Source organism: Aquarana catesbeiana, linkage group LG01 (assembly GCF_042186555.1).
Source record: "Aquarana catesbeiana isolate 2022-GZ linkage group LG01, ASM4218655v1, whole genome shotgun sequence".
Classification (NCBI taxonomy): Eukaryota; Metazoa; Chordata; class Amphibia; order Anura; family Ranidae; genus Aquarana; species Aquarana catesbeiana.
Window position 1 is genome coordinate 251,462,904 of NC_133324.1, and position 27,253 is coordinate 251,490,156.

Genomic DNA, 27,253 nt, shown 5'->3' on the forward strand with positions numbered 1-27,253 from the left:
ATATATATATATATATTTACTGTATATATATATATATATATATATATATATATATATATATATATATAGTATATATACAGTATATCTGTAATGCTCTGGGTTCTGTGCAAGGCTTTTTCTCTGCACACTGACTACATGAGGTTGCTTGCCTGGCACTGCCACCATTCATAGACTAGAGTTAGGCAAAGAGATCGAGCCAAGCAAAAGTTTGTCCCGAACATCACCTGTTCGTCTTTTGGGTGAACGCCCCAAATTTGCTGGGTACTCGACGGGATATTCGCCCACCGAGCGCTCCACAATGCACTGCTCGCTGCCCAGTGCATTCTAAGCCCTGATTGGGAAAAGCTTTGCACAGTGAATAGCTGGTTATTAAGAAGTGGGCTGGGAAGCTGGCCACGGCATCCTTAACAATGGATGAGTCATGAAAAAACAAACATTTCAATAGAAAAAATAGAAAAATGTTAAAAAAATGGTGTAGGGGGCCCTTTGGCCTGGTATGGATTTTGAGGGAAACCCCCACACCAAAATAAAAAAAAAAATGACATAGAGTTCCCCCAAAATCCCTGGTATGGATTGGAGGGGGACCTCAGCACCATTGTTTGGATATTTTTCTATTGCCGGCAATGGTATTGTATTTCCGGTAATGTAAATGTCATTTTTTTTAATAAATGTCAGTTTTTCTGCAGCAGGTTCTATACATGGTACAGGTGTGCCACTTACAGCGAGCGCCCCCCTGCTGAACCATATCAAGCCACATGCCCTCAACATGGGTGGGTGATTTAGGGCAGAGGGTAGGGCTGTGCTTCCTGTGCCCCCCACCCCAAAGCACCTTGTCTGAATGTTGATGGGGACAAGGGCCTCTTCCCCACAACCCTGGGCTGTGGTTGTCGGGGTCTGCAGGAAGGGGGCCCCCCCAGATCCTACCCCCCTCCATTTGAATGAGTATGGGGTACATTGTACCCCTACCTATTCACCAAAAAAAGTGTCAAACAAAATAAATACACAGAGACAGTTTTTGACAATTTCATTATTAAAAATAAAAAACAATGTCCCCCGATGTAGATCCATAGTCAATCACAACGCCCGTTGTCATTGTCGGAAAAAAAAGAAAAGAAAAGAAAAAAGTTCTGTCCCCGACAAAGGCTAATCGCCAATTGCAGGCTCCACCTTTTGACAGTTCTTATATAGGTAAGGGGTGGTGCCACCTGGCGATGTTTCTGACCCAGCAGAGCCCCCCTGTCCCAAAGCACCCCCCCATTTTGAGGACATGTGGCCTGGTATGGTTCAGGAGGGGGGGTACTCGCTCATCCCCCCTTTCCTCGTCTGCCAGGCTGCATACTCGGATAAGGGTCTGGTATGGATTTTGGGGGAACCCCCACGTCATTTTTTAAATATTTTTCTATTGCCGGCAATAGTATTGTATTGCCGGCAATATAAATGTCATTTTTTAATATATATATATATATATATATATATATATATATGAATGTCAGTTTTGCTGCAGCAGGTTCTGTGCATGGTACAGATGCGCCACTTTACAGGCAGTCTAAGGGGACCCCCCAGGCACTATATTTAAAGGAATTTTTCATTTTTATTGTTTCACTGTAAGCATAATTAAAAATCACTGCTCCTGTAAAAACAATCTTTTTTAAAAAAAAAATTAAAATTTTGCATTGATGCACGTTTCCCAGGGCAGTACCTGGGCCCCCATACCCTTTTTTAAGGCCAATAACTTGCATATAAGCCTTCAAAGTGGGCACTTTTGATTTTTCAGGTTTGGGTCCTATAGACTTTAATAGGGTTCAGAGTTTGGGTCTGAACTTTTGCGATGTTTGAGAGTTTTGGCGCGAACCACAGTGAGGGGTGTTTGGCCCAACTCCAGCATAGAATGCCTTTTATTTTTTCAAGGTATACAAGGTGTTCTCTAATTGAATGAGGTGGAGATTGTAATATCACCACCCCTTCTCCCCACCTAATCCAATCAGAGGATGCCTTGTATTTATTGAAAAATACAAGGTGCTCTATGCATGGCGTTGGTGACCTCCTGTGGTCAGTGTGCACCGTTGAAGCTGATTCACAGAACCCAGAAGATCACAGCTCTCACTATATGAAATGTGGACTACTACAGTGATTTACAGCAGCGGCTCCAGCCCTTTTTTGCCACCGGGGACCGGTTTCATGTGGAAAAATTTGCCAAGAACTGGGCTCTGTGTGTTTGGTGTTGGAGAGGAGGAGCGTCAGGGTTGTCAAGGGAATCGCTGGTGTTTGCACTTCAATTATCCCGACACCATGGTTGATATGATGTCAGTATGATTGAAGCTCATTATTTCTATTATTACATTGTAATATATAATGAAACATTTCAACTCACCCTAATAAAGAATTAGTGGGAGCCCTGAGTTTGTCGCTGTAGCCTGCCACCAGATACAGCATGTCACTTGCCACCGTCACCTGCCACCAGGTACAGCATGTCACTTGCCACCCATAGCCTGCCACCAGATGCAGCATGTCACTTGCTACTGTTGTCTACCACCAGAAGTAGTGAAGCACTTATCTCACAGAAGGCGATCCGACTCACAGGATCTAATATAGCGGTGAGAACCGCTATGTAAACAAGCAGCCTCTCTCCTCCCAGTGGCAGAGTGGCCCAGCGCCTGACAGGCCAGGGACTGGTACCGGTCTACGGCCCGGGGACCCCTGATTTACAGCATCCCCAGCAGCTCTCTTGATAACAGATATGGATTCCCAACTCGATCCAAACTGGACCAATGTAAGTATGCAAAAATATAATTTTTGGAGTTCAGCTTTAAACCTGGGGGGTGAGGGAACCAGTGCCCAAGAAGAACGGGCAGGGAAAAATGCTTGGTTGCCAAAGTAGGAAATTAGCTTGGATAATAGAGGAAACTGTGACTTTGATCCATTACACTGTGGGATGGCTAAAGGGGATGTTTAGAATCAAGACTAAGTAAGATAATTGATGCACAATGAACCATTTCAATGTATTTTTTTCCTGGACTTGGGTTTAAAAAAAAATACCAGTAAAAATAAGAAATTGTAAATATTAATAGTGGCTTTGTGCTTTGTTAAATTGTGTTTCCATGGGCTTTATAAAATAGCAATACTTTTTTAGGCATAAACATATTTTCCAGCATAAAAGTGTTCCTCTAACATTAAACACATCTTTTATTCTCTAGTAATTTCTTTGTTGACCTTATCACACCTGGTCACCGATAAAAACACTGGAGAGGGGAACACCTTTCAAAATACAAATAAACAAGGATATAAATGGTTTTCGATATGCTCCCTATTTGCACACATTATTACTACTCTATAATGAGGTGTTGATACAGGCGGGTGCTATTTCCTTGAGTATAGACTCTTGATGTTATGTGTAGGGTGATTGCTGCATGCTTCATCTGCTTCCTACATGACCTGCTTTAACACACAACATTTCTATTGCAAGATCTAAATGAAATGAGCCCAGTTCCATGGGTTAGTGATCAGCCCTGTAGTGTTATTAGTTCAGTCTTTCCATGCTGTGGCTTTTAAAGTGCACCTGTCACTATGAATTAACTTTTCTGCTTCCAATAATACAGTGCTGTTCAGCTTATGTGATGTGGGGAGCTGTATAATTTTGGAGCCAAAGGCATCAAGATACACTCTTACTGGCCAGATGTGGCTTGTAAGTTGTAGAACGGTCACTGCTGTCCTCATATTTTTTAAAGCTGTTTACAAAGTATGTTAGAGCTGCAGTATATTCCACAAAACAGAACTCTTTCTGTAGTTTTTTTTAACCAGTGGTGCAAAGTAAAATAAGACCTATAACTATACTTCAAAAGACAATGACGTTGAAAGCATTTAACAGAAATAAATAATATTAATTTGTATGAGCAAATTACAAAAATGTATTCTTAATAGTGGCACAGTGACAAATACATTGTAAATCGGTCACAAAGACCTTCATAATGTTTGTGTCACTGGAAAGTAATACACGCATACAACTGCAGATCTATCCAATTGAAAGAAGTGTACAACTTTACTAATACAATACCCAATCCCTCCAGTAATTAATCATTTGCCATAACACTCAGCTTTAGAATAGCTAAGGCTGACTATGGTAATTAAAGTTGAACTCCAAGCATGACAAAACCTGTTAGCCTATTGACCACTTAATGCAGATTTTTATTTTAGTATGAGCCAGCGCCTTTTTTTCCCTGATTGAAAATCACTCACATGCTTTCATAATTGATGCTGCTCTGTGGGCATGTGGTTATAATGATTGTGACATAGTATTCCCAAATTATTAATTGCTTTTCCAAAGTAGACCTAGAGCTAGTGTCCCAGCAGTCCTTGGTTGCTCAAACAAGATTCCGTCACCCAGCAAAATAGGTCATGATAGGGGGCTTAAAATAAGCAGTGAGGCCCCTGGTCAATCTCATTGCTGATACTGGAGATGCAAAGATAGCCTTTTTCTTGTATGTAAGTGTAAAGCTTATATAGGCCCAGCCAGTTAGAATTTGGCAGGTGTTCATGTGTTCTACTGAGTAATTTCTTACTTGATTGGAGACAGGTGAATATAAGCCTGGGAAGGAAAGATGGGGCAGGGGAGGTCAACCATTTAAGGGTAACTGCAGCAAAGGTGCTGTTACACTTGAAAGCGGAACTCTGATCAGCTTATAAAAATATCTGGGTGTCCCTCCACTTTGTATAGTAATGGCCCATACACATGATCCGAATATCGTACAACCTTTTTTGCTTAATAGTCGCAAGTAGAAATTGAATAGGTAAATAAAGTCACGAAAATTCTTGTACGACAGAAAATAAAATCGGATGTGATGTCATGTGTTGTAATGTATTTGTATTGTATTTTCCGACAACAACTATACTGACTAAACGAAAATTGTACGATCTGGTATCGTACGAGAAAAATTTTCGTGCTTGTCCAGTCTAATAATATCGGATGAACTGTCATGATCGGCTCTCGAAAGTAGTGTACACACGATCTGAAAATCGTACGATACTTCCTTGGACGAGTTTTCGTAAGATATTTGGATCGTGTGTACGGGCCTAGGAGTCTAATGCCGCGTACACACGGTCGGACTTTTCGTCTACAAAAGTCCAACGGACGCTGACGGACTAAAGCTGGCTGGTAATCCGATCGTGTGTGGGCTTCTCCGGACTTTCAACGGACTTTTTTAGCCTAAAATCCGACGGACTTTAGATTTGAAGCATGCTTCAAATCTTTACGTCGTAAGTACGACGGACCCCGAAGTCCGCTCGTCTGTATGCTAGTCCGACGGACAAAAAAACGACGCATGCTCATAAGCAAAAACTAAACGGAAGCACTCGGTCTAGTAAAACTAGTGTTCGTATTGTAGGTAGCACATTCATCACGCTGCAAAATCTGTGATCGTTCAATGCAGCGCATTTTATTTCTTCTTTACGAAGGCTCTAAAGAACGAAGGTGTTTTGCTGTTCATAATCAGAGTTCTCCCAAACTGATTTCTGGATTCTTTTTCTCTTTGATCTCATGAATGATATAGTATGCCTTTTTAAAACAATGTTTCCATACTAATAATACTTTTTCCCCCTTTTTTTTTTTTTTTTTTTTTTTTTTTAGGTTTGTAAAGTTAACACAAAGAACCCATTATTATTTTTTTTTTTTATAGTGTTTATTTTTTAGTTTTTAGATAAAGTTAACCCAAAGCACCGTTTTTGGTTACGTAATTTTTTTGATTTTCAAGACTTACCACTTGAACATTATTAACATTAGTAATGTATTTTTGGTGTGTTTTTTTTCAAACTCAATGAGATTGTTGTCCCTTGTTAATTTAACATTGTGTGTAAAATCAATGATTTCAAAGAAAACACATAAAGTCTTTTGCTAAACTCAAAAAATATCCATTTATTCATGGTCAAAATAAAATAAAGAGGAAGTCAACGCTGGAAAAAGTCGGTGTACCAGAAAATTGGGATCTTGAGGAGTCCATATAAGAGGGAGCACAATCTGGTCCAAGAATCCCAGAGATCAACAGCACCAGCAGATGATCTAGATGTCCCCAGACTGTGGTCCTACAACAGCCTGCGTCTTCTGTCAGACCAGACTGAACCCAGGTCATCATTTTCTTCTCTTCCCTGCAGCCTTTCCTCCACGCTGCCCTGCAGCCTTCCCTGTAGCCTTCTTTTGAGGCTGTGGCTCTGGTGTTTCAGTTGTGGCAGGAGGAGGAGGAGGAGGAGGAGGAGGAGGAGGGGGGGCTGCCTCATGTAGTTGGGTGTTTTGTGTTAGCGTGCCCTGCAGCCCCTTATGGATTGTTTCCCCAAATAGGCGCTCACAAATGAGGCGCTGCTCCCTATTCATCTGAAGAAGCCTGCTGGCTAAGTAGCAGCCATAGGATTCTTCCGCTTCGGGGGGGCTCCTTAAAAAACGGGTGGCCTCTTGCATGAGGCGCAGGGATGCGTCCTGTGTGACCATCCCCTTCCTGGCCCTTTTTTTGGGAAGGTGGAGGGGAGGCACTTGGGATTCGGTCAGGCTCCTACTGGGCCCAGCCACCTCACTTGGCCCAGCCACCTCACTTGGCCCAGCCACCTCACTGGGAGCAGCCACCTCACTGGGAGCAGCCACCTCCTGCCTGACACTGGGCCCAGCCTCCTCCAGGATGATGGTGAATCCGGCCTCCTCCAGGCTGTCCATGGGCCCGGTCTCCTCCTGCCTGCCACTTTCCCCACATTCCTCCTGGATGGACTCATCCTGTGTATAAAAAAAGGACAATAGTTTGAGTATATTTTTTGGGGTTCATCAATGACACACAGTTTGCTTCTCATGAATAGCAAATTCAATGTGAATACTTCTCTTTAATAAAAGAGTCTAATCAGACACCCTAATTATTTCAAGCAGGTGCCAAACATATTTAGCCACTACTGTCAATTGATATGTATACCCAATTTTGAGTGCCAAATTATTTTAGACAATTATAACATCCAGTTAACATCATTAATATTAGTACAGTAAATATTTGTTAAAATAATTTACCTGACTCCAGATGGTCATATCTGGTTCATCCAGGATGGAAGACCCAGCTTGCTCCTCATCAGCCTCTGCTGGGGTGGAGGGAAGGGTGGAGGGAAGGGTGGACGGAAGGGTTGAAAGTGATGGCCTGGCTTCATTCTGGTCATCCAGAAAACGGAGTTGATTGTAGTACCACAGCCTGGGTACATAAACATCATCTGCTGATGCTCCTGATCTCCTTGATTCCTGGATCTTCTTATGCTCCCTCTTATACATGTTCCTCAAGACCCCAATTTTCTTGAGCAATGTCTCCATTGTTGCTTCCGGGATGGTCGCCTGGACAAAGGCCAGAAGTCTCTCCAGCGTTGACTTCCTCACATGCTTAGCATAATACTGAGGGTGTTTCACCTCCCACAAATTCCTCATCTCTCGATATTTGGAAATAAAAGATGTAAGGAACTCTGGATCCTTAAATAGGGGATTCATTATATCTGGAAAAGATGAAGTCACAAGACAAAAAACACTTTTATTATAGGTTTCGGCTAACCCCTCATCATCTTCTCCCTATGTAGGCCTCATCAATCTATCAAGCCATATAGGCCGCTTGCTACAAAGTCATGACCATAAAAACCAAAAAAAAAAAAATATCTAAAATTACCTTCGTTTTGTAACGTCCAGGTCCACTATCACCTACCACAGAACGTACGTACGACACGTGCGCAAGGCTCTTTATACACTACGCATGTGTGAAACTCCGCCTGCGTCGCCCGCCCCTGACGTTCGAAATTAACTCATGTTCTCCGCCCCCTAATTCGACGCACAGAACGTACGTACGACACGTGCGCAAGGCTCTTTATACACTACGCATGTGTGAAACTCCGCCTGCGTCGCCCGCCCCTGACGTTCGAAATTAACTCATGTTCTCCGCCCCCTAATTCGACGCACAGAACGTACGTACGACACGTGCGCAAGGCACCTCTTTATACACTACGCATGTGTGAAACTCCGCCTGCGTCGCCCGCCCCTGACGTTCGATTTTAACTCATGTTCTCCGCCCATTTTTTGTTACGGCGCGTAGTGGAGTTAAAGAATGGCGGAGACACCTGAAATGTTGACGACCTCAGGTAGTGGAGACAGCCCGGAGGCAGGAACGTCAGCGAAATCTATGAGGCCTAGATTTAAGGCCTCTAATATGAGTTTTAAAGAGATGGTGGAGATGGTGGCCATTCTTCACAAAGACGACTATGATGGCAATTATGGGCCGTACGCACGGCCAAATTTGCGCAAGGCCAAAATAATGGCGAAGGTCGTGGAGACTTTGCAGGCATCTTTTGGGGTCCAGCGCTCCAAAGATCAACTGCGAAAAAGATGGTCTGACCTGAAACTCAGGGAGCCGGATCAATACCGACGTATCCGGAAAGTTCTTAAAAAAAGTAAGTACTTGTCGTGTTTTTCTCTTGTGTTTATTACCTTGTATATTGCTCCATGTGCTTTTCCTTCCTATCCGATTTTTGTTTTCATCGTTTTAAACGATCTTTTAAGAAACCTCGTTACATATCTATAGATATATATCTATATATACATATACACATATATATATATATATATATATATATATATATACATACATATATATATATATATATATATATATATATATACATATATATATACATATACATATATACATATATACATATACATATATATATACATATATATATATATATATATATATATATATATATATATATATATATACATATATACATATACATATATATATACATATACATATATATACATATATATATACATATACATATATATATACATATACATATATATATATATATATATATATATATATATATATATATATATATATATATATATATATATATATATATACACACATACATATATATACATATACATATATATATATATATACACATACATATATATATATACACATACATATATATACATATATATATATATACATATATATATATATACATATATATAACTATATATATAACTATATATATATATATATATATAAATATATAACTATATATATATATATATATATATATATATAACTATATATATATATAACTAGAGAGAGAGAGAGAGAGAGAGAGAGAGAGAGAGAGAGAGATAGATATATATATATATATATATATATATATATATATATCTATCTATCTATTGAGATATAGATATAGAGATATATATATAGAGAGAGAGAGAGAGAGAGAGAGAAATATATATAGAGAGAGAGAGAGAAATATAGAGATAGGTAGATAGATAGATATAGAAATGTAAAACATTCTTTTGGAAGATTTGAAGTTATCTTAATTTTTTGGCTTTACATTTAGTTAGATAGTTTGAGATTTTGTTCCAGATATAGAGAGAGATCAAAAGATTATTAACTATATTTTGAGATATTGATATCTATCTATCCGATATGTCTTTCTAATTTTAAATATTGAGGTAAAATAGGAACTCTACACAAACCACTTCATTACAAATGTTGGAAAATTACTATGTACTAAAATATCTGTGTGCTAATTAGATTAATAATTTTTTGTTTCACATAGGGGAAAAATCACTCAGCCAACAACCAGAAGACAGTCCACCCCAAGCAAAAAATGATTGGGAAATAAGCCCAAGTCCCATTGAGGATGTGGAGGAAGGAGAGGTGGGCGACATGGGCACCCCACCAGGTGAGTGTCTGACACACCAGCTTACGGTAATCTATGCATGGCTGCCTTTTATTTTATGTAATTTTTCTACTCTATTTTAGGTGATCTGGTTGTGCTTGAGTCAAGCAACAGCGCCACCCCCGAGGATGTTCATGAAGTTTGCGACATGGGCACCCCACCAGGTCAGTGTTTGAGACACCAGCTTTATGGTAAGGTAAACTTATGTGTGCATATTTCTAAACATATTTTTTTTTTCATTCCACTTTAGGTCCAACTGACTATTTCACCACAGACAGTGCCCAACGGCTAATTGCTCAAATCATGGCCTGGAATGGGGAGATCGATCAAATGCGGAATCGGCTGGATCGTATGCAGCAGGAAATGAAGGACATGATTGATGTTTTGGGTCGAATCTAAATGCCCTTTTTTAAACCCCAAAACATCAATCATGTCCTTCATTTCCTGTTTTGCTGACCCCATTCTGGGCCTTCTCTTTTTTTTTTTTGCCAGAACATAAATGGCTGTTTAACCTAATGTAAAAAAGGAGGGCTGTTTCTCGGAAATACCTCAAAAATCCACAAAAAAATAAAAATTGATTTTCAAAAAAACACAAAAAAAAAAAAAAAAATAAAAAACTTGATTTTAAAAAAGCAAAAAAAATAAAAAACTTGATTTTAAAAAAGCAAAAAAAATAAAAAACTTGATTTTAAAAAACCATAAAAAATAAAAAACTTGATTTTAAAAAACCATAAAAAATAAAAAACTTGATTTTAAAAAACCATAAAAAATAAAAAACTTGATTTTAAAAAACCATAAAAAATAAAAAACTTGATTTTAAAAAAGCAAAAAAAATAAAAAACTCGATTTTAAAAAAGCAAAAAAAATAAAAAACTTGATTTTAAAAAACCATAAAAAATAAAAAACTTGATTTTAAAAAAACCATAAAAAAAAATATACAAACTTTCTTAAAAAAAATAATAAAAACAAAAATAACTTGCTAAAAAAAAAAAAAAACATAAACAAAAAAATTGCTTTAAAAAAAAAAAAAAAAAACACAAAACAAAACTTGATTTTCCCAAAACAAAAAAAAAAGCCTGTTTGTGAAAATCAAAAAGCCAAAAATATTTTTTTGTGGATTAGGTATAAATATTTAGATATAATTATATTTTGCTACATTATTAAGATATCATTCTATTTTTGTCTATGAACATTTTCTACTAAATGCAGAACTGAATGCATAACAACCATTAATAAAAACATCTCCTTATAGGAATTAAATAAATGTGTGGTTTGTTATTTCAAGGCTCAGTATCATTTTAGTTATAATTGTAAAAAAGTTGTTTACAGTGGCAATGGAGCTTATTTAGACATTTAAAATTACAATACAGTTGGCACTACAACTGCTCGACCATAACCTAGGAGACAGCCCAAAAGAAAGGCAAGCAATAAATATAATGCAAGATTTCATCAATAATTTTTTTATTGTCAAAAATTATATATCCTGGCCCATTGCAATGGCCCCCCTACCCATAAAATAATTAACATATTGCTGTCTAACTTGACGGGCACTTTGGGGGGCCAAGCCAGTACGGACAGTATCCAGGCCTGTAAGGTTGGCTTCTATTTGTCCGGCCTCAGGCCCAACTGTGCCTATATAATTTGGAGCATGCTTATTTAAAAAGTTGTGCAGAATGCAGCACGATAAAATGATAAAATTAAGTTTGTATTCCGCCAAATTAATGGCTGTTTGAAACAGGCGGAACCGGCTGGCCAGAATTCCAAACGCATTCTCAACCACTCTTCTAGCTCTGGCCAGCCGGTAATTAAAAACCCTCCTCTCCGGGGTGAGTGTTCTTTGGGGGAATGGCCTCATGAGGTGCTTGCTGAGAGCGAAGGCTTCATCGGCAATGAAGACAAAGGGGAGTCCTTCCACGTTATCCTCATCAGGTGGCAATCCCAGGCCACCACTCTGGAGACGCTGGCAGAACTCCGTCTGGGCAAATACTCCTCCATCCGACATCCGGCCATTCTTCCCCACGTCCACATATAAAAAATCATAGTGTGCCGACACCACCGCCATTAAAACAATACTGTGGAACCCCTTATAATTAAAATAATATGACCCCGAATGGGGTGGTGGCACAATGTGGACATGTTTCCCATCTATAGCCCCTCCACAATTGGGAAAGTCCCAACGGCTGGCAAAATGGGATGCCACAGTCTGCCATTCCTGTGGCGTTGAAGGAAACTGGGAAATCAAACAAGAAAACCAAAATCAATTAATTTGGAAGCTAACATTGCAAGAAAATTAGACAATTAAAAACATTATTCCCCAGCATCAGTATAACATTCAATAATTTAATTGTTCTGGAATAACTAATATGGAAAGGCACACTTATCAGATTGCTCACCCCCTCTGATGGAACATTGATTACATTTTAGGGGGTTGTGAAATCCCTAAAAAAAATTACTTTTAGGACACGCAGGAATTTAGGGACTAAAAAGGCTACAAGACTGCAGTTGTCGCACTCTGCAGGTGCAGTTGCTAACCAGCTTACAGTAAATGAGGTAATGTAAAAAGGCATTCATGTTGCAAGGAGTACACAATCACATGCAAGGGCAATTAATGAAAACACTTTGAGGCTTGCATATGATTTGATGATGGAAATCAGCAGAGCTTCTGCTCATTTACTAAAGCACTGGAACAAATGCACTTGTAGAGTGCACATGCATTTTGCAAAGTGCAACATATATTTGCTTTAGACAAATCAACACCACAGAACATTCCAGCAAATTTTAACGAGGGTGGGGGTGGGGGGGTTGTGAAATCTAGATAATTGCTCATTAGCAGCAAACTATTTGGAGTGAGTTTAGGTGGGGGGGGGTGGGGTTGTGAAATCTAGATAATTGCTCATTAGCAGCACACTATTTGGAGTGAGTTTAGGTGGGGGGGGGGGGTTGTGAAATCTAGATAATTGCTCATTAGCAGCACACTATTTGGAGTGAGTTTAGGTGGGGGGGGGGGGGGGGGGTTGTGAAATCTAGATAATTGCTCATTAGCAGCACACTAAATACACTCAAACAAAATACATTCCAAATGAGTAGACTAGGTGGATATGTTCCCATCACTTCATGCTGGGAAGGTTATTGAAGGAAAATATACATGCATGACAAAAAATAACAGGAAAAAAATCCAGCATGTGTGAGGATAAAAAGGGGACATTCACACTATATTGCAATGATGGTAAGTAGTGTTTGAAGCAAGAAATACATTATATTATCAAAGATTACATAAAAGAACATGTGATGCTAATAAAAGAAAAATATCTTACCTTAATATAGTCCTTCTGCAGGACCTGTATGATGGCAGAACAGGTCTCTGGGATAATGATCCCCAGAGCCTGGGGGGAGATGCCTGTCGAGAACTTAAGGTCCTGCAGGCTTCTCCCTGTGGCCAAATACCGCAAGGTAGCGACCAGCCTCTGCTCCGGAGTGATGGCTTGCCTCATGCAGGTATCCTGCCTGCTGATATAGGGGGTCAGCAAAGCCAACAAACGGTCAAAAACGGGGTCCGTCATCCGGAGAAAGTTCCTGAAATCCTCAGGATTATTCTCACGGATCTCACGGAGCAAAGGCATGTGACAGAACTGGTCACGCTGAAGCAACCAATTCTTGGTCCATGAACTCCTCCTCGCCCTGTTCATGGACTGGTCTTGGGCTGAAGAATAAACTACAGCACCAAGCACATACAATGCACGAGCTCGACGACGAGTACGTACAGGTAACATGGCTTCAAAACGGTCGGCTGGTCAGAACGCACTAAACAGAACGCACTGAAGAACAGCAAGGCCTGTGAAGAACGACCTGAAAATCAGGAACGAGCGGCCAATAAAACAAAGATTTCTCAATGCCAACTGACCAAACGCACTGAAAAGCAGATACAAACCTCACAAGCACAGACTGAACAACAGTTAAAACGAACTGAAAAATACGAGTCTCACAAGCGCGAATCGTCTCTCACCAAACTTCTACTAACACGAGATAAACACGAGATTAGCAGAAGGAGCCCAAAGGGTGTCGTACGGGCTATTGAACTTCCGTTTTATAGTCTCGTCGGACTTGGTGTACGTCACCACGTACTAGGCTGTCGTACTTTTGTGTGGTCGTGTGTGTGTAAGTCCGTTCGTAAGAAAGTCTGCCGCAAGTCCGCCGAAGGTACGTCGGAAGTCTGTCGGACAGGCTGTCGGACTTTTGTAGACGAAAAGTCCGACCGTGTGTACGCGGCATAATACTTGTTTAGTCTAGGAGGTTTATAGAGAGTATTACTTACCTTATTCCTTAGTCTACAGGTTGATTCTCCGCTGGCTCTTGGAAGCAGGACTAGTCCCATGAAAATGCTTCTTTCTCTGGTTGCCAACATCATCATGTACAAGGCAGGACCAGCCTGCCTTGTACATGAGGAAGGAGAGGGCCCACCACAATTTAGGGGCTACATTTTGGTGAGCGAGCAAGGAAAAATATAGGCATTCATCTCTATTTTATCCCCCTAGACTAAACAAGCATTAGACTCTTAAAATATAGAAGGTAGGGGGAGGCACCAAAAAGAGATTTTTATAAGTTAATGTATAGGTAAACCCTTACCTTGTAAAACAACCCATTCAGTTTAAAATACAAACAGCAAAATGTTGGGAGATATACAGTGGGGATGGAAAGTATTCAGACCCCCTTAAATTGTTCACTTTTTGTTATATTGCAGCCATTTGCTAAAATCATCAAGTTCATTATTTTTCCTCATTAATGTACACACAGCACCCCATATTGACAGAAAAACACAAAATTGTTGACATTTTTGCAGATTTATTAAAAAAGAAAAACTGAAATATCACATGGTCCTAAGTATTCAGACCCTTTGCTCAGTATTTAGTAGAAGCACCCTTTTGATCTAATACAGCCATGAGTCTTTTTGGGAAAGATGCAACAAGTTTTTCACACCTGGATTTGGGGATCCTCTGCCATTCCTCCTTGCAGATCCTCTCCAGTTCTGTCAGGTTGGATGGTAAACGTTGGTGGACAGCCATTTTTAGGTCTCTCCAGAGATGCTCAATTGGGTTTAAGTCAGGACTCTGGCTGGGCCATTCAAGAACAGTCACGGAGTTGTTGTGAAGCCACTCCTTCATTTTTTTAGCTGTGTGCTTATGGTCATTGTCTTGTTGGAAGGTAAACACCCCCACAGCATGATGCTGCCCCCACCATGCTTCACTGTTGGGACTGTATTGGTCAGGTGATGAGCAGTGCCTGGTTTTCTCCACACATACCGCTTAGAATCAAGGCCAAAAAGTTCTATCTTGGTCTCATCAGACCAAAGAATCTTATTTCTCACCGTCTTGGAGTCCTTTGGGTGTTTTTTTAGCAAACTCATTGTGGGCTTTCACGTGTCTTGCACTGAGGAGAGGCTTCCGTCGGGCTACTCTGCCATAAAAGCCCCGACTGGTGGAGGGCTGCAGTAATGGTTGACTTTCTACAAGTTTCTCACATCTCCCGACTGCATCTCCGGAGCTCAGCCACAGTGATCTTTGGGTTCTTCTTTACCTCTCTCACCAAGGCTCTTCTCCCCCGATAGCTCAGTTTGGCCGGACGGCCAGCTCTACAAAGGGTTCTGGTCATCCCAAACGTCTTCCATTTAAGGATTATGGAGGCCACTGTGCTCTTAGGAACCTTAAGTGCAGCAGAAATTGGCCTTGGCCAGATCTGTGCCTTGCCACAATTCTGTCTCTGAGCTCTTCAGGCAGTTCCTTTGACCTCATGATTCTCATTTGCTCTGACATGCACTGTGAGCTGTAAGGTCTTATATAGACAGGTGTGTGGCTTTCCTAGAAAAGTCCAATCAGTATATTCAAACACAGCTGGACTCAAATGAAGGTGTAGAACCATCTCAAAGATGATCAGAAGAAATGGACAGCGCCTGAGTTAAGTATATGAGTGTCACAGCAAAGGGTCTGAATACTTAGGACCATGTGATATTTCAGTTTTTCTTTTTTAATAAATCTGCAAAAATGTCAACAATTATGTGTTTTTCTGTCAAAATGGGGTTCTGTGTGTACATTAATGAGGAAAAAAATGAACTTAAATGATTTTAGCAAATGGCTGCAATATAAAAAAAGAGTGAAAAATGTAAGGGGGCCTGAATACTTTCCGTTCCAACTGAATATATATATATATATATATATATATATATATATATATATATATATATATATATATATATATATATGTATATATGTGTATTTTTTGTTTTTTTTCTCTTTTTTGTTTTTAAGTGATCACATAACAGCTGTACACAAATCTTCCCAGTGAAGAGTGTCCTGTGTCAGCAGGAAAATAATAGTTGAAGAGAGACAGAGACTGAAGAGTTAATTATGGCTGATTAAAGTAAGCTAAGAGTTAATAAGGGGTTAAGCAGAAGAATGTTTTATTTAAAAAACAACACCTTTTTTCTACTTGCTTTAACTTGCGTCATTTGCAGATCTAAGTTCATCCCTTTGATCTGCAGATGAATGAACATAAAGATACAAATGTAACAATAAACTAGATTATATCTTTGTATTTTAGGTGGTCTGAGCAGTGTTGGTTATAAACACTGATTCAGACTGATTTTTTGACAGCTAGAGCTGCCCACTTCTTCTCCAAGAATATTGTAATGCCCGTGTTCTGCCGAGAAAGTTCCCCTCGGCGGATAAGGACCCCCCTCTACTGCGCAGGCGTAGCGCTTGCGTAGTAGGAGCTGGCGGAAATAGCCGAAGCCGACTACGATAGAAATCAGCTGTACACGGCGCCTGTAAGAGGGCCCCTCGCCATGCTTCCGGCATGGCCTCGCTTCGCTCGCCACTTTTTTATTCTCCCTCTAGGTCCACTTGGATGGTGGGGCTTCAACCTGGACCTAGGGCGCAGGCGCCGTGTACAGCTGATTGACGTTTTCATCTTCGGCTATTTTCGGAGGCTCCTAGTCATTCGTACTGCGCAAGCGCTGTGCCTGAGCAGTACAGGGGGGTCCTTATCCACTGGGGGAACTTTCTCGGCAAGACACCGGCATTACAAAATATTCAGGAAAAAAGTGGCTATACTGGGAAAGCGGGTCTCAGAAGTAGGGCAGAGCGACTGGACATGTTACACCAGTCAATGTACAATGATTATTTTTTTTGGGCGTCTGTAGCACGTCCAAAGTCTACAACTAGTTACGCAGAATGCATCTTTAATTAATTAAACCTGATATGGAACTTTATTAAGTTCTGCACGTTTTATCTGGCAATATACACACACTATATTACCAAAAGTATTGGGACACCTGCCTTTACACGCACATGAACTTTAATGATATCCCAATCTTAGTCCGTAGGGTTCAATATTGAGTTGGCCCACCCTTTCCAGCTACAACAGGTTTAACTCTTCTGGAAAGGCTGTCCACAAGTTTAGGAGTATATTTATGGGGATGTTTGACCATTCTTCCAGAAGCGCATTTGTGAGGTCAGGCACTGATGTGGATGAGAAGGCCTGGCTCATAGCCTCAGCTCTAATTCATCCCAAAAGTGTTCTAGTTGAGGTCAGGACCCTGTGCAGGCCAGTGAAGTTCCTCCACACCAAACTCACTCATCCATGTTGTTATGGATCTTGCTTTGTGCACTGGTCCAAATCTTTTGGCGGAGGGGGGGATTATGGTGTGGGGTTGTTTTGCAGGCGCTATAGCGTTAAAAATAGCGCCTTCAATCCGCCCTCAAACAGCTGCAGCACTATCTCCAGTGTGAAAGCCCGAGGGCTTTCACACCGGAGCGGTGTGCTGGCAGGACGTCAGGAAAAGTCCTGCCAGCAGCTTCTTTGGAGCGTTGAAGGAGTGATGTGTTTACCGCTCCTCCACCTCTGCTCCCCACTGAAATCAATGGGGCAGTGCTGGGCTATTGCGGTGCATTGCGGGCGGTTTTAACCCTTTCTCGGCCGCTAGCGGGGGGTAAAAGCGCCCCACTAGCGGCCAAAATGCGCCGCTAATCTGACAGTAAAACGACGCTAAAAATAGCGGCGTTTTACCGCCGACTCTATGGGCGGCTCGGTGTGAAAGGGGTCTTAAGGTGTCAGCATACTAAGACATTTTGGACAATTTCATGCTCCCAAACACGTTTGAGTTGGCCCCTTCCTGTTCCAACATGACTGTACACCAGTGCACAAACAAGATCCATAAAAACATGGATGAGCAAGTTTGGGGTGGAGAAACTTGACTGACCTGCACAGAGTCCTGACCTGAACCCGATAGAAAACCTTTGGGATGAATTAGAACTGAGACTGTGAGCCAGGCCTTCTCGTCCACATCAGTGCCGGATCTCGCAAATGCACTTCTGGACGAATGGTCAAACATTCCCATAGACACACTCCTAAACCTTGTGGACGGCCTTCCCAGAACAGTTGAAGCTGTTATAGCTGCAAAGGGTGAGCCAACTCAATATTGAACCCAATGGACTAAGACTGGGATGCCATTAAAGTTCATGTGCGTGTTAAGGCAGGCGTCCCAAACCTTTTGGTAATATAGTGTATATACTGTAGCAACACAATAAAGAAAACCTTCACAGTAATTCTGACAAATAGTTCTCTGTGGCTGATTCATATTCAATCCTATGTGTGGTCTTCATTATTACCTCATAATGATGTACTGCAAACATTCCCAAAGGATAGCTCACTGTGTTTGTGCTGAAACTAAATAGGATGAGAGCTATTTCCATACTGATTTAGCTGTATATTGACGCAGAGCTCCTTAGTCACTAGTAGGTGCTTTTCCTGTGTTGTATATTTACAGATTGAGTATGAGACCTTCCCTTGAGATTGCATGGTGATTCTAATCTCTTGGGGCCACTTATTTCTGGGGACGAGGACTGCTGTCTGAGTTGATCTACTTCTGACTTCAAGGCCAAAACTATAGCATGGGAAAAACAGATATTTCAGGAACCCAACGGTCCCTGGATGCACAGTTATGAAGTTCACAGTAATGTAAAATCTCCAGTCATACACTTTTTTAATACAAACATATCTCATTCTATCAGTAACCATTATTTCAATGTCACCTAAATTTATAGTAAGTGTGGCTGTTTTATAAAGTTAATAGAAGCAACCTTTTTTTTAGCTTACTTTTTTATTTAAGTGTTCACCAAGGCAATTATTTTTTGCCAGAACCAGTAATCAACCAGTGAGGTCACAAAGAGCTAGTGAGATATAAATTATGTTGTTTATTATTATTTTGTTCAATTTTTTGTCGTTACTGTAAACAGAGCAGTCCTATTTGTATTTGTCAAGGCCTCAATGAGTAAGCATGGCCAGATCTGAAGAAGATTTAGGTAAATACTGAGCTAAATCGGCAGTTGGGTTTATAGGTTGGTATAGGTAAAATGGTTACATAATGCAAGGATATTCCCCCATCAAGTGTGACTTTAATGGTTAAAAAAAATAGTGTACTGAAAGTGGAGTTCCGGCGAAAAAAATAAATAAAAGTCAGCAGCTACAAAAAGTGTAGCTGCTGACTTTTAATAATCAGACACCTGTCCCACGGTCCATCGATGCGGGCATACGAAGCGCCACTCCTCTCCATGGCGCTGGCATTCTTACTGTGGGCGCCCGGCTGTGGCTTCACAGCCGGGCACGAACTGCGCATGCTGCACGATGTGAATGGGTGTGCTATCTTCTGGGACCTATGACGTGTCCCAGAAAATTGCAGGGAGGGAGAGGGGAGAGGTGAACTTCCTTCCCCCGAGGTGGGTGCATCTAAAAACAGGGTATCTGCTCTTCCCCCAAAAAAAGGACATGCCAAATGTGGCATGTCAGGGGGTCACCATCACTTAAAGTGGAAGTTCCAATTTTGGGTGGAACTCCGCTTTAACTTAAAAACATGACAGCTTTTATTTTACTTCACATAAAATGTACTTATTTGAGGACACATGAATTTATCCAATGCTTTTCAGAGACAAATAGCTCCTTCTTCAGGGTGACTCTGCAAGCGGTATAGCATGATAGGACAGTACCCAAGGAAGAGGAGAATATCTCTCATAAAACCAAACAGAGAAAACAAATACCACCACTCCTGTTGGAAATTTCACCTCATCAAGAAGAAGGGGGGAGAAAAATAGGGATCTCCCAACCCGCAGACACAGTGAGAAAAGAACTGAGACCACCTCCACTGAATATTTAAGATCTGACACAAATGATCCAGATGGACTGTACTGTCCTGTTACAATAGAGTTGGGGGATCTGATTCGCAAGGGATCCCCCCAAAAAACAAGGTGTCCAACAATACACATGCAGGGTGGTAAATACTGGTTATCATGCTGAGCTAAATAAGCAATTGGGTTTATAGGTTGGTATAGGTTAAATGGTTAGGGAGTGTGGACAAATTTGGCTTTTACTAAAAGTGATCTTGTCCTTGATCTTGCCGACCGCGCTATAGCCGAATTTCGGCTAGTTCTGGGAGGCCGCCATATGATCGTGGGCGGGGCAGCGCGCTCTGTGATCACAGTGTCTGGAGAAAACTGCTGATCACAGATTGAGGTAAAGAGCCAATCAGCGTGATCAGCTGTGTTCAATACGGTTATCAATACTCCTTTCCTTATGCTGACAGCATGAGGAGAGAAGAAGAGAGCCGATAACTGGCTTCTCTAAAAGGGACATGTGCATTGATAATTAGGGCACAGTGCCCATCAGTGCAGCCTATCAGTGCCCATCAGTACAGCCTCATCTGCGCACATCAGTGAAGAAGAAAAATTACCTGTTTCCAAAATTTAATAACAAACTTAAAAAGTTTTTTTTTTCCAAATTTTCGAGTTTTTTTCATTTATTTAGCAAAAAATAAAAAACCCAGTGGTGATTAAATACCACTAAAAGAAAGCTCTATTTGTGTGAACAAAATAATAAATATTTTGTTTGGGTACAGTGTTGTATGACCGTGCAATTGTCATTCAAAGTGCGACAGCACTGAAAGCTGAAAATTGGCCTGGTCAGGAAGGGGGTAAAAGTGCCCAGTAGGCAAGTGGTTAAGTAACTCCAAAAACCTAATCCTAAATTCATTCTAAGGTACTTTCTAAACTAAGCCATTTCCACAGGTAACAACTCTGTCTACTTATGCACTTCAGCCTGCACCTCGAACCGCTGCATCAAATCTATGTAGATCCCGTTTCAAAAAAGTCCCAGAAACAAATGGCCCACTTCCTGGATATGATGGGCACAAGTGGCTGCATATGATGGGCACAAGTGGCTGCATATGATGGGCACAAGTGGCTGCATATGATGGGCACGAGTGGCTGCATTTGATGGGCACAAGTGGCTGCATATGATGGGCACAAGTGGCTGCATATGATGGGCACAAGTGGCTGCATATGATGGGCACAAGTGGCTGCATTTGACGGGCACAAGTGGCTGCATATGATGGGCACAAGGGGCTGCATATGATGGGCACAAGTGGCTGCATATGATGGGCACAAGTGGCTGCATATGATGGGCACAGGTGGCTGTATATGATGAGCACACGTGGCTGCATATGATGGGCACAGTGGCTGCATTTGATGGGCACAGTGAGGCTGCAATTGATAGGGGGGGGGAGGGTTCAGTGTCTTTCAGTTTGTTTGCGCCCCCCAAAAAATTTTGAGCACCAGCTGCCACTGTATGGGAACAAGGGTTAGCCTAGTCTATAGCTTATGAAGTCTCCTAAAAAAAAAAAAAAGCTGAACCTACAAATCAGGTTGAGACCTACCCCAAATGCCATGTTTGCAGGACATACACTGTACAATACATACACTTTTGTCATTGTTAATTGGGAAAGATATGGAAAGGTGTAGGAAAAGTGCACAGTTTTATGTTATCTATTTACTTGACCCAACTGCATCTTGTATATTTTAGCAAAAATTGTGTTAAAATTAACTGTAGTGTGTTTTGTCCTGAAAATATGCATTCAACAGCTGTGCAGATATCGAGAGCCATACAAATTGCAACAGCCACCATTTTATTTTGCAGGTCCTCTGCTTTCAGAAAATATACAATGTCTGTGAATTCTAAGAAATTTACTAGTAAAAAATGTTGATTTTATCATGTGTGTGAAAAATTAAAAAATTGCCCTGGATATGAAGTGGTTAAAGCAGTTCAGCAAGGGTATTGTATTGCGGCCCAAAGGGCAACATTAAAAATACTTTAGATAAAACCTTGTGAGCTGCTATATAGTACCAAAAAGTTGCCGGAACTTCCCACACTTCCAAAATATGTGAAAATACAAAATTATACAAAATAAGTGCAGCACCATACCAAAAATAAAAAATCAATTGTGCATATTCAGAATTATATCCAATGTGCATATACAAAAATGCTAATTGGATATCAGACCCCAAAGCACCCTCCCCATGTTGAGGGCATGTGGGGGGGGGGGGGGGCGCCCTCTCGTCCCTCCCTCTTTTCCTGCGGCCTGCCAGGTTGTGTGCTCAGATAAGGGTCCGGTATGGATTTTGGGGGGAACCCCTACACCATTTTTTTTTTTATTTTGGCGCAGGGTTCCCCACCTAATTTAAAGGAATATTTCATTTTTATTGTTTCACCTTAAGCATTTTAAAAATCACTGCTCCTGAAAAAAACGTAAGTTTTTAACCACTTCAATACAGGGCACTTATACACCTTACTGCCCAAGCCAATTTTCAGCTTTCAGCACTGTCGCACTTTGAATGACAATTGTGCGATCATGCAACACTGTACCCAAACAAAATTTTTATCAGTTTGTTCCCACAAATAGAGATTTCTTTTGGTGGTATTTGATCACCTCTGGGATTTTTATTTTCTGCTAAACAAATAAAAAAAAAACTGAAAATTTAGAAAAAAATGTTTTTTTTTTGTTTCTGTTACAAAACTTTGTAAATAAGTAAGTTTTCTCCTTCGCTGATGGGCCTGCACTGACGTGCACTGATAAGGCGGCACTGATGGGCACCGATGAGGTGGCACTGATGATGGGCACTAATATGCGGCACTGATGGGACACTAATAGTCAGCACTGATAGGTGGCACTGATGGGTACACATAGGCGGCACTGATGGGCACTGAAAGGCGGCACTGATGTGCACTGATAGGTGGCACGGATGGGCATTGATAGGCGGCATGGATGGACACTGATAAGCGGCATGGATGGGCACTGATAGGTGGCACGGATGTACACTAATGGATGGTACTGATGAGCATCACTGATTGGCAGGCATTGTGGGCACTGATTGTCAGAGGAGCAGCCGACCGGCTCTCCTCTACTCGCGTCTGACACAACACCGATCTAGGTAAAGAGTCTCCTTTAGAGACTCTTTACCTAGATCGGTGTTGTGGTGTGTCAGACTGACACAGCGCAACAACGATCGTCGTGATGCGCGCAGCAGCTTGATATCCTGGCGACGTCATATGACGTCTGGTCAGGATATTGCAAGCACTTTGCCATCGTCATTTTGCTATATGGTGAGCGGCAAGTGGTTATGTAGCTGTCACAGATCTGTGTCTCACCTTTACTGCTGTAGGCCGGCTGGCACCTGTTGTTCCACTAACTTGTGTTCAGCTCTGCTGCACTCTGCAGCTATGGGTGTCGCTGGTCTCACCTGTTGCTTAATATATGATTCCTTCCTGCTGCTTCCTGATCAGCCCCTCATGTGCTTCTCTATTTAAATCCCTCTCAGGCTAGTTCTGGTTGCTTGAGCAACATTTGTTTCTGAGCTCCCGTCATGTAACCTGCCTTAACCTGACCTCTCGTGAACCGATCTCTTGTGTACCGACTCGGCTTGTTCTGATTACGTTGTCTGCAGCCTGCCCTGACCTTGGCTCACTATCTGGCTCTCCTTTGCTTCATCCACCCATCCTTGTCTGACAGTGTCTTCTGGTACCTCCCTAGCGAGAGGGGTGAACCCGGGGGTTGTGACCTGGGGTCAGCACGCAGCTAAGCCCCAACCCTCGTAAAGGGGGTCCCTGGCAGAATACCGGCTGGCCCTTAGACTCCACGCCCTGGGGGACCCTGTGTCACCTGCTCGCCTGTGGGCTCACTGTAAGTAGTACTGTGACAGTAGCAGTGTAGTTACCACTAGTAGCAAACATCCACCAATTCATCCCGCTGCCAGACTCCCATATATCACTTGCAGAGACAATGAACAGTCTTTGGCTTTTTTTGTTTATTGTGGGATACAACTTGGTTGGGGGAAAGGGGTATATGGGATGCTCATAGAATGGTTGATTTTGCCATCATACTTAAGGTTATTAAAAGTTAGCACATATTTGAGCCTGAAGAAGTGATATGCATATTTGGTAGCTATGATCTTCCTCCTGCATCACCATGCAAACTATTGCTCCTCCTCTGCTTAACTCCCGCAGACTATTGCTTCCAAGAATTCCTCATTATTACTGTGTAAAGAATGAGGACATTACTCTTGACCGTGTAAGGGTGATGTTCCCAGAACTCCTCTCCTCCTGCACAAACTTATCATGAAATATTAAAGTAGTAGTATATCACATCTTCTTCTGTATGCTAGAAGGACCCACTCTGAATAGTTCCTTGTAACTGGCTCTGGTTTTTTGCTGCTACTAGGCCAGAGGCCTGTAGTACCTCTCCCCGGAGGCCTAGTAGTTTAAAAGCACATGTTGGATGGCGGACTACTATTCCCAGCCAGCCCAACTTGCAAATCCTGTGCCCTCAGGCCACATCGATTTGACACATATCCCCACAGTCTCTCTTCTGATCCAGGACTCCCCATCATTGACCGTGTAATGATGAAGACTTTGCTAATGACCGTGTAAAAGCAAAGTTCCCTCACAGACTTCCTGGCACATCCAGCCCCTCACTGTGGTACACTCACCGACCTTTCTCTGCCCTGAGTCCTTGATGGAGAACTTGACTGGACCATACTTTCCAACAGCTGATGATAAAGACATTGCCAATGACCGTGTAGAGGCAAAGTTCCTTCACAGCTCTCCCTGGGCCTCCTCCTGCACCCCCCCAGATGGCAGTGCCCCCCTGCTACTGTCTAGTATTCCATCCTCCATTTCACTCAGCCGACAACTCTCCCCAGGGGCATGTTACCTCAGCTTATATAGGAGGCCCACCCCTGCCAATACCAGTTGGGGATTGGTTAGGGCTCCCACATGAGCTGCCTGCCACTCCAGTTCTAGGCCCAGCCCCTCTTCCAGAACATTCTCCCTGAAAGCAGGGGAGGCGCCTCAGAACTGGAGCACAGGTGGTAACACCCACTGCTGCTCTGACCACTCCCAGCCCACAGATCAAAACAGACAGGCCTAGCTTGCATCATAGGCCTGCCTAAATTTGCCTGTTCTGACAGTCTCCTAGTAAAAAAACCCTATTACTAGCACCTACCTATTGGTAGAGGGTGCTACATTTAAATTTTTTTTTGCATTGATACATGTCCCCTGGGGCAGGACCCAGGTCCCCAAACACTTTTTATGACAATAACTTGCATATAAGCCTTTAAAATTACCACTTTTTATTATTCATGTCCGTGTACCAAAGACTTTAACAGTGTTTGTGTGTTCTGCCAAATTTTTTTGCCTGTTCGCATGTTCTGCTGCGAACTAAACCGGAGGGTGTTCGGCTCATCCCTATTCACAAGTATGCAGACTAAGGGAGGCGACTAGCCATTGAATACAGATTAAAACATATAGCAAAACTAAGGGAAAATGGCCACTATTCAAAACGAGGCAGGCTACAACAAAATGGAGGGGATCGTTTTTATTTAAAGAGAGGGCAACACGTCAGCCAATCATATCTCCCAGGGGAAGTCACAAGGAGTGACAAAACTAGTAGGAGGGGCTTGAGAGGCTGACGTGTGAGGAACCAGGAAGCAACAAAGGAAAAAAGAGGCAGTGTAAAGGATGAGGGGAGCGCTCATAGCCGGGGCTACAGAGCCGGCTATGAGGTGAAAACTTTGTCCTAGCACTTGTGGCTACACATATCAAGGCTTATTTTAATCTGAAGAAATGTGAGTGAAATCTGTCTTATATTTTATATACCGGTAAATAAATCTTTTAAAACGGTAAGGCACTATTGTAAGCTTTATTACCTTGCATGTGGGCGATGTGAGTGAAGACCAATGGTAAATTAATAAGGATGTAGTATACCCTGTGATATGAGATGCCTGAATAAGTGGATACGCCATGAGAAGGAGGAAAATCTAAAGAGGCCAAGCAGAGGATTAATTGTAATCTAAAGGCATAGCTATTAAGTCTGTAAGGTGAGGGCACAACTGGTGATGGTGACACAAGGAGATATATATATATATATATATATATATATATATATATATATATATATATATATATATGCACAGAGGTGGATTAGAGTGAAGATATTTACCTTCATTCATCTATCACAGATCACCAAATGGACTGTTTGATTTTTGCATGATCGTTCTCCTTTGTTGTTTTTTACATGATCGTTCTCTTTTGCATGAATGATTGGAATTTATAAGGACACTGTGTGCAATAAGGAATACATTGCACTTTATTGCTAGTTTTAAGGCATATAATTATTTATTTTGTATAGTTTCAGGAAATTTACATCATATTGCACTTTTATATATATATATATATATATATATATATATATATATATATATATATATATATATAATTCTTGTATTCTTGTATATGCACTTTGGATATAATGCTGTATATGCACATTTGATTTTTGATTTCTGGTATAGCGCTGCACTTATTTTGTATCATTTAACATTAAAAATACACCACTCCTTTTAAATAACATGTTTGAGGGATGCCTTAGAGGGGTTGTAAAATCTCCAGGTTTTTCACCTTTATGCATTCTATGCATAAAGGTGAAAAACCTTCCGTGCTGCAGCTTCCCCCAGAGCCCGCTCCTTTTTCTTACCTGAACCCGTCTGTTCCAGCGATGTACACAAGCCCAGCGGCTCCAGCCGCTGTCTCTGTCCTCTTTGGATAGATTGATAGCAGCAGAAGCCATTGGCTTCTGCTGTTATCAATCAAATCCAGTGACACAAGAGTGGGGTCAATGAATGCAGCAGCGGGACTTGTAAACGCGCCCACCCGGTTGCCTCCATATAAAGCGGGTCTTTTGTGAATTTTAACCACTTCACTCACTCCCGGCCCATAGTCAAATGATGTCCGCAGATGGGATCTCCCATCCTGGTCAGGCATCATATGATGTCCTCGGCTTCTTGCCACTCCTGTGGGCCCCGGGGCAATCGGGGAGGAGGCACGTCCCTCGAACATAGCCCATCCCAGATCCGTGTAAAGAAGCCAATAAAGAATGGCTCTTTACCACATGACCGCCTGTGTCCGATCACAGCTGGTCACATGCACTGTCCACGGGCTTGTCACCCTGACACAGCCCAACCCCGATCGCGCTAAAGAGCCAATGAAATTGGCTGTTTACCACATGACTGGCTGTGTCCAATCACAGCCAGTCACAGAATCTCAACAAACTGCGGTAACGAGATGTTACAGGGTTGCCCTCCACACA

General features: G+C 41.7%; 1 protein-coding gene across 1 annotated transcript in view; it reads left to right on the forward strand.

The window, feature by feature from the left end:
- Window positions 1-27,253, forward strand: part of TMEM132B (transmembrane protein 132B) — an 857,592-nt gene that overhangs the window by 700,654 nt on the left and 129,685 nt on the right. The window lies entirely within an intron of this gene.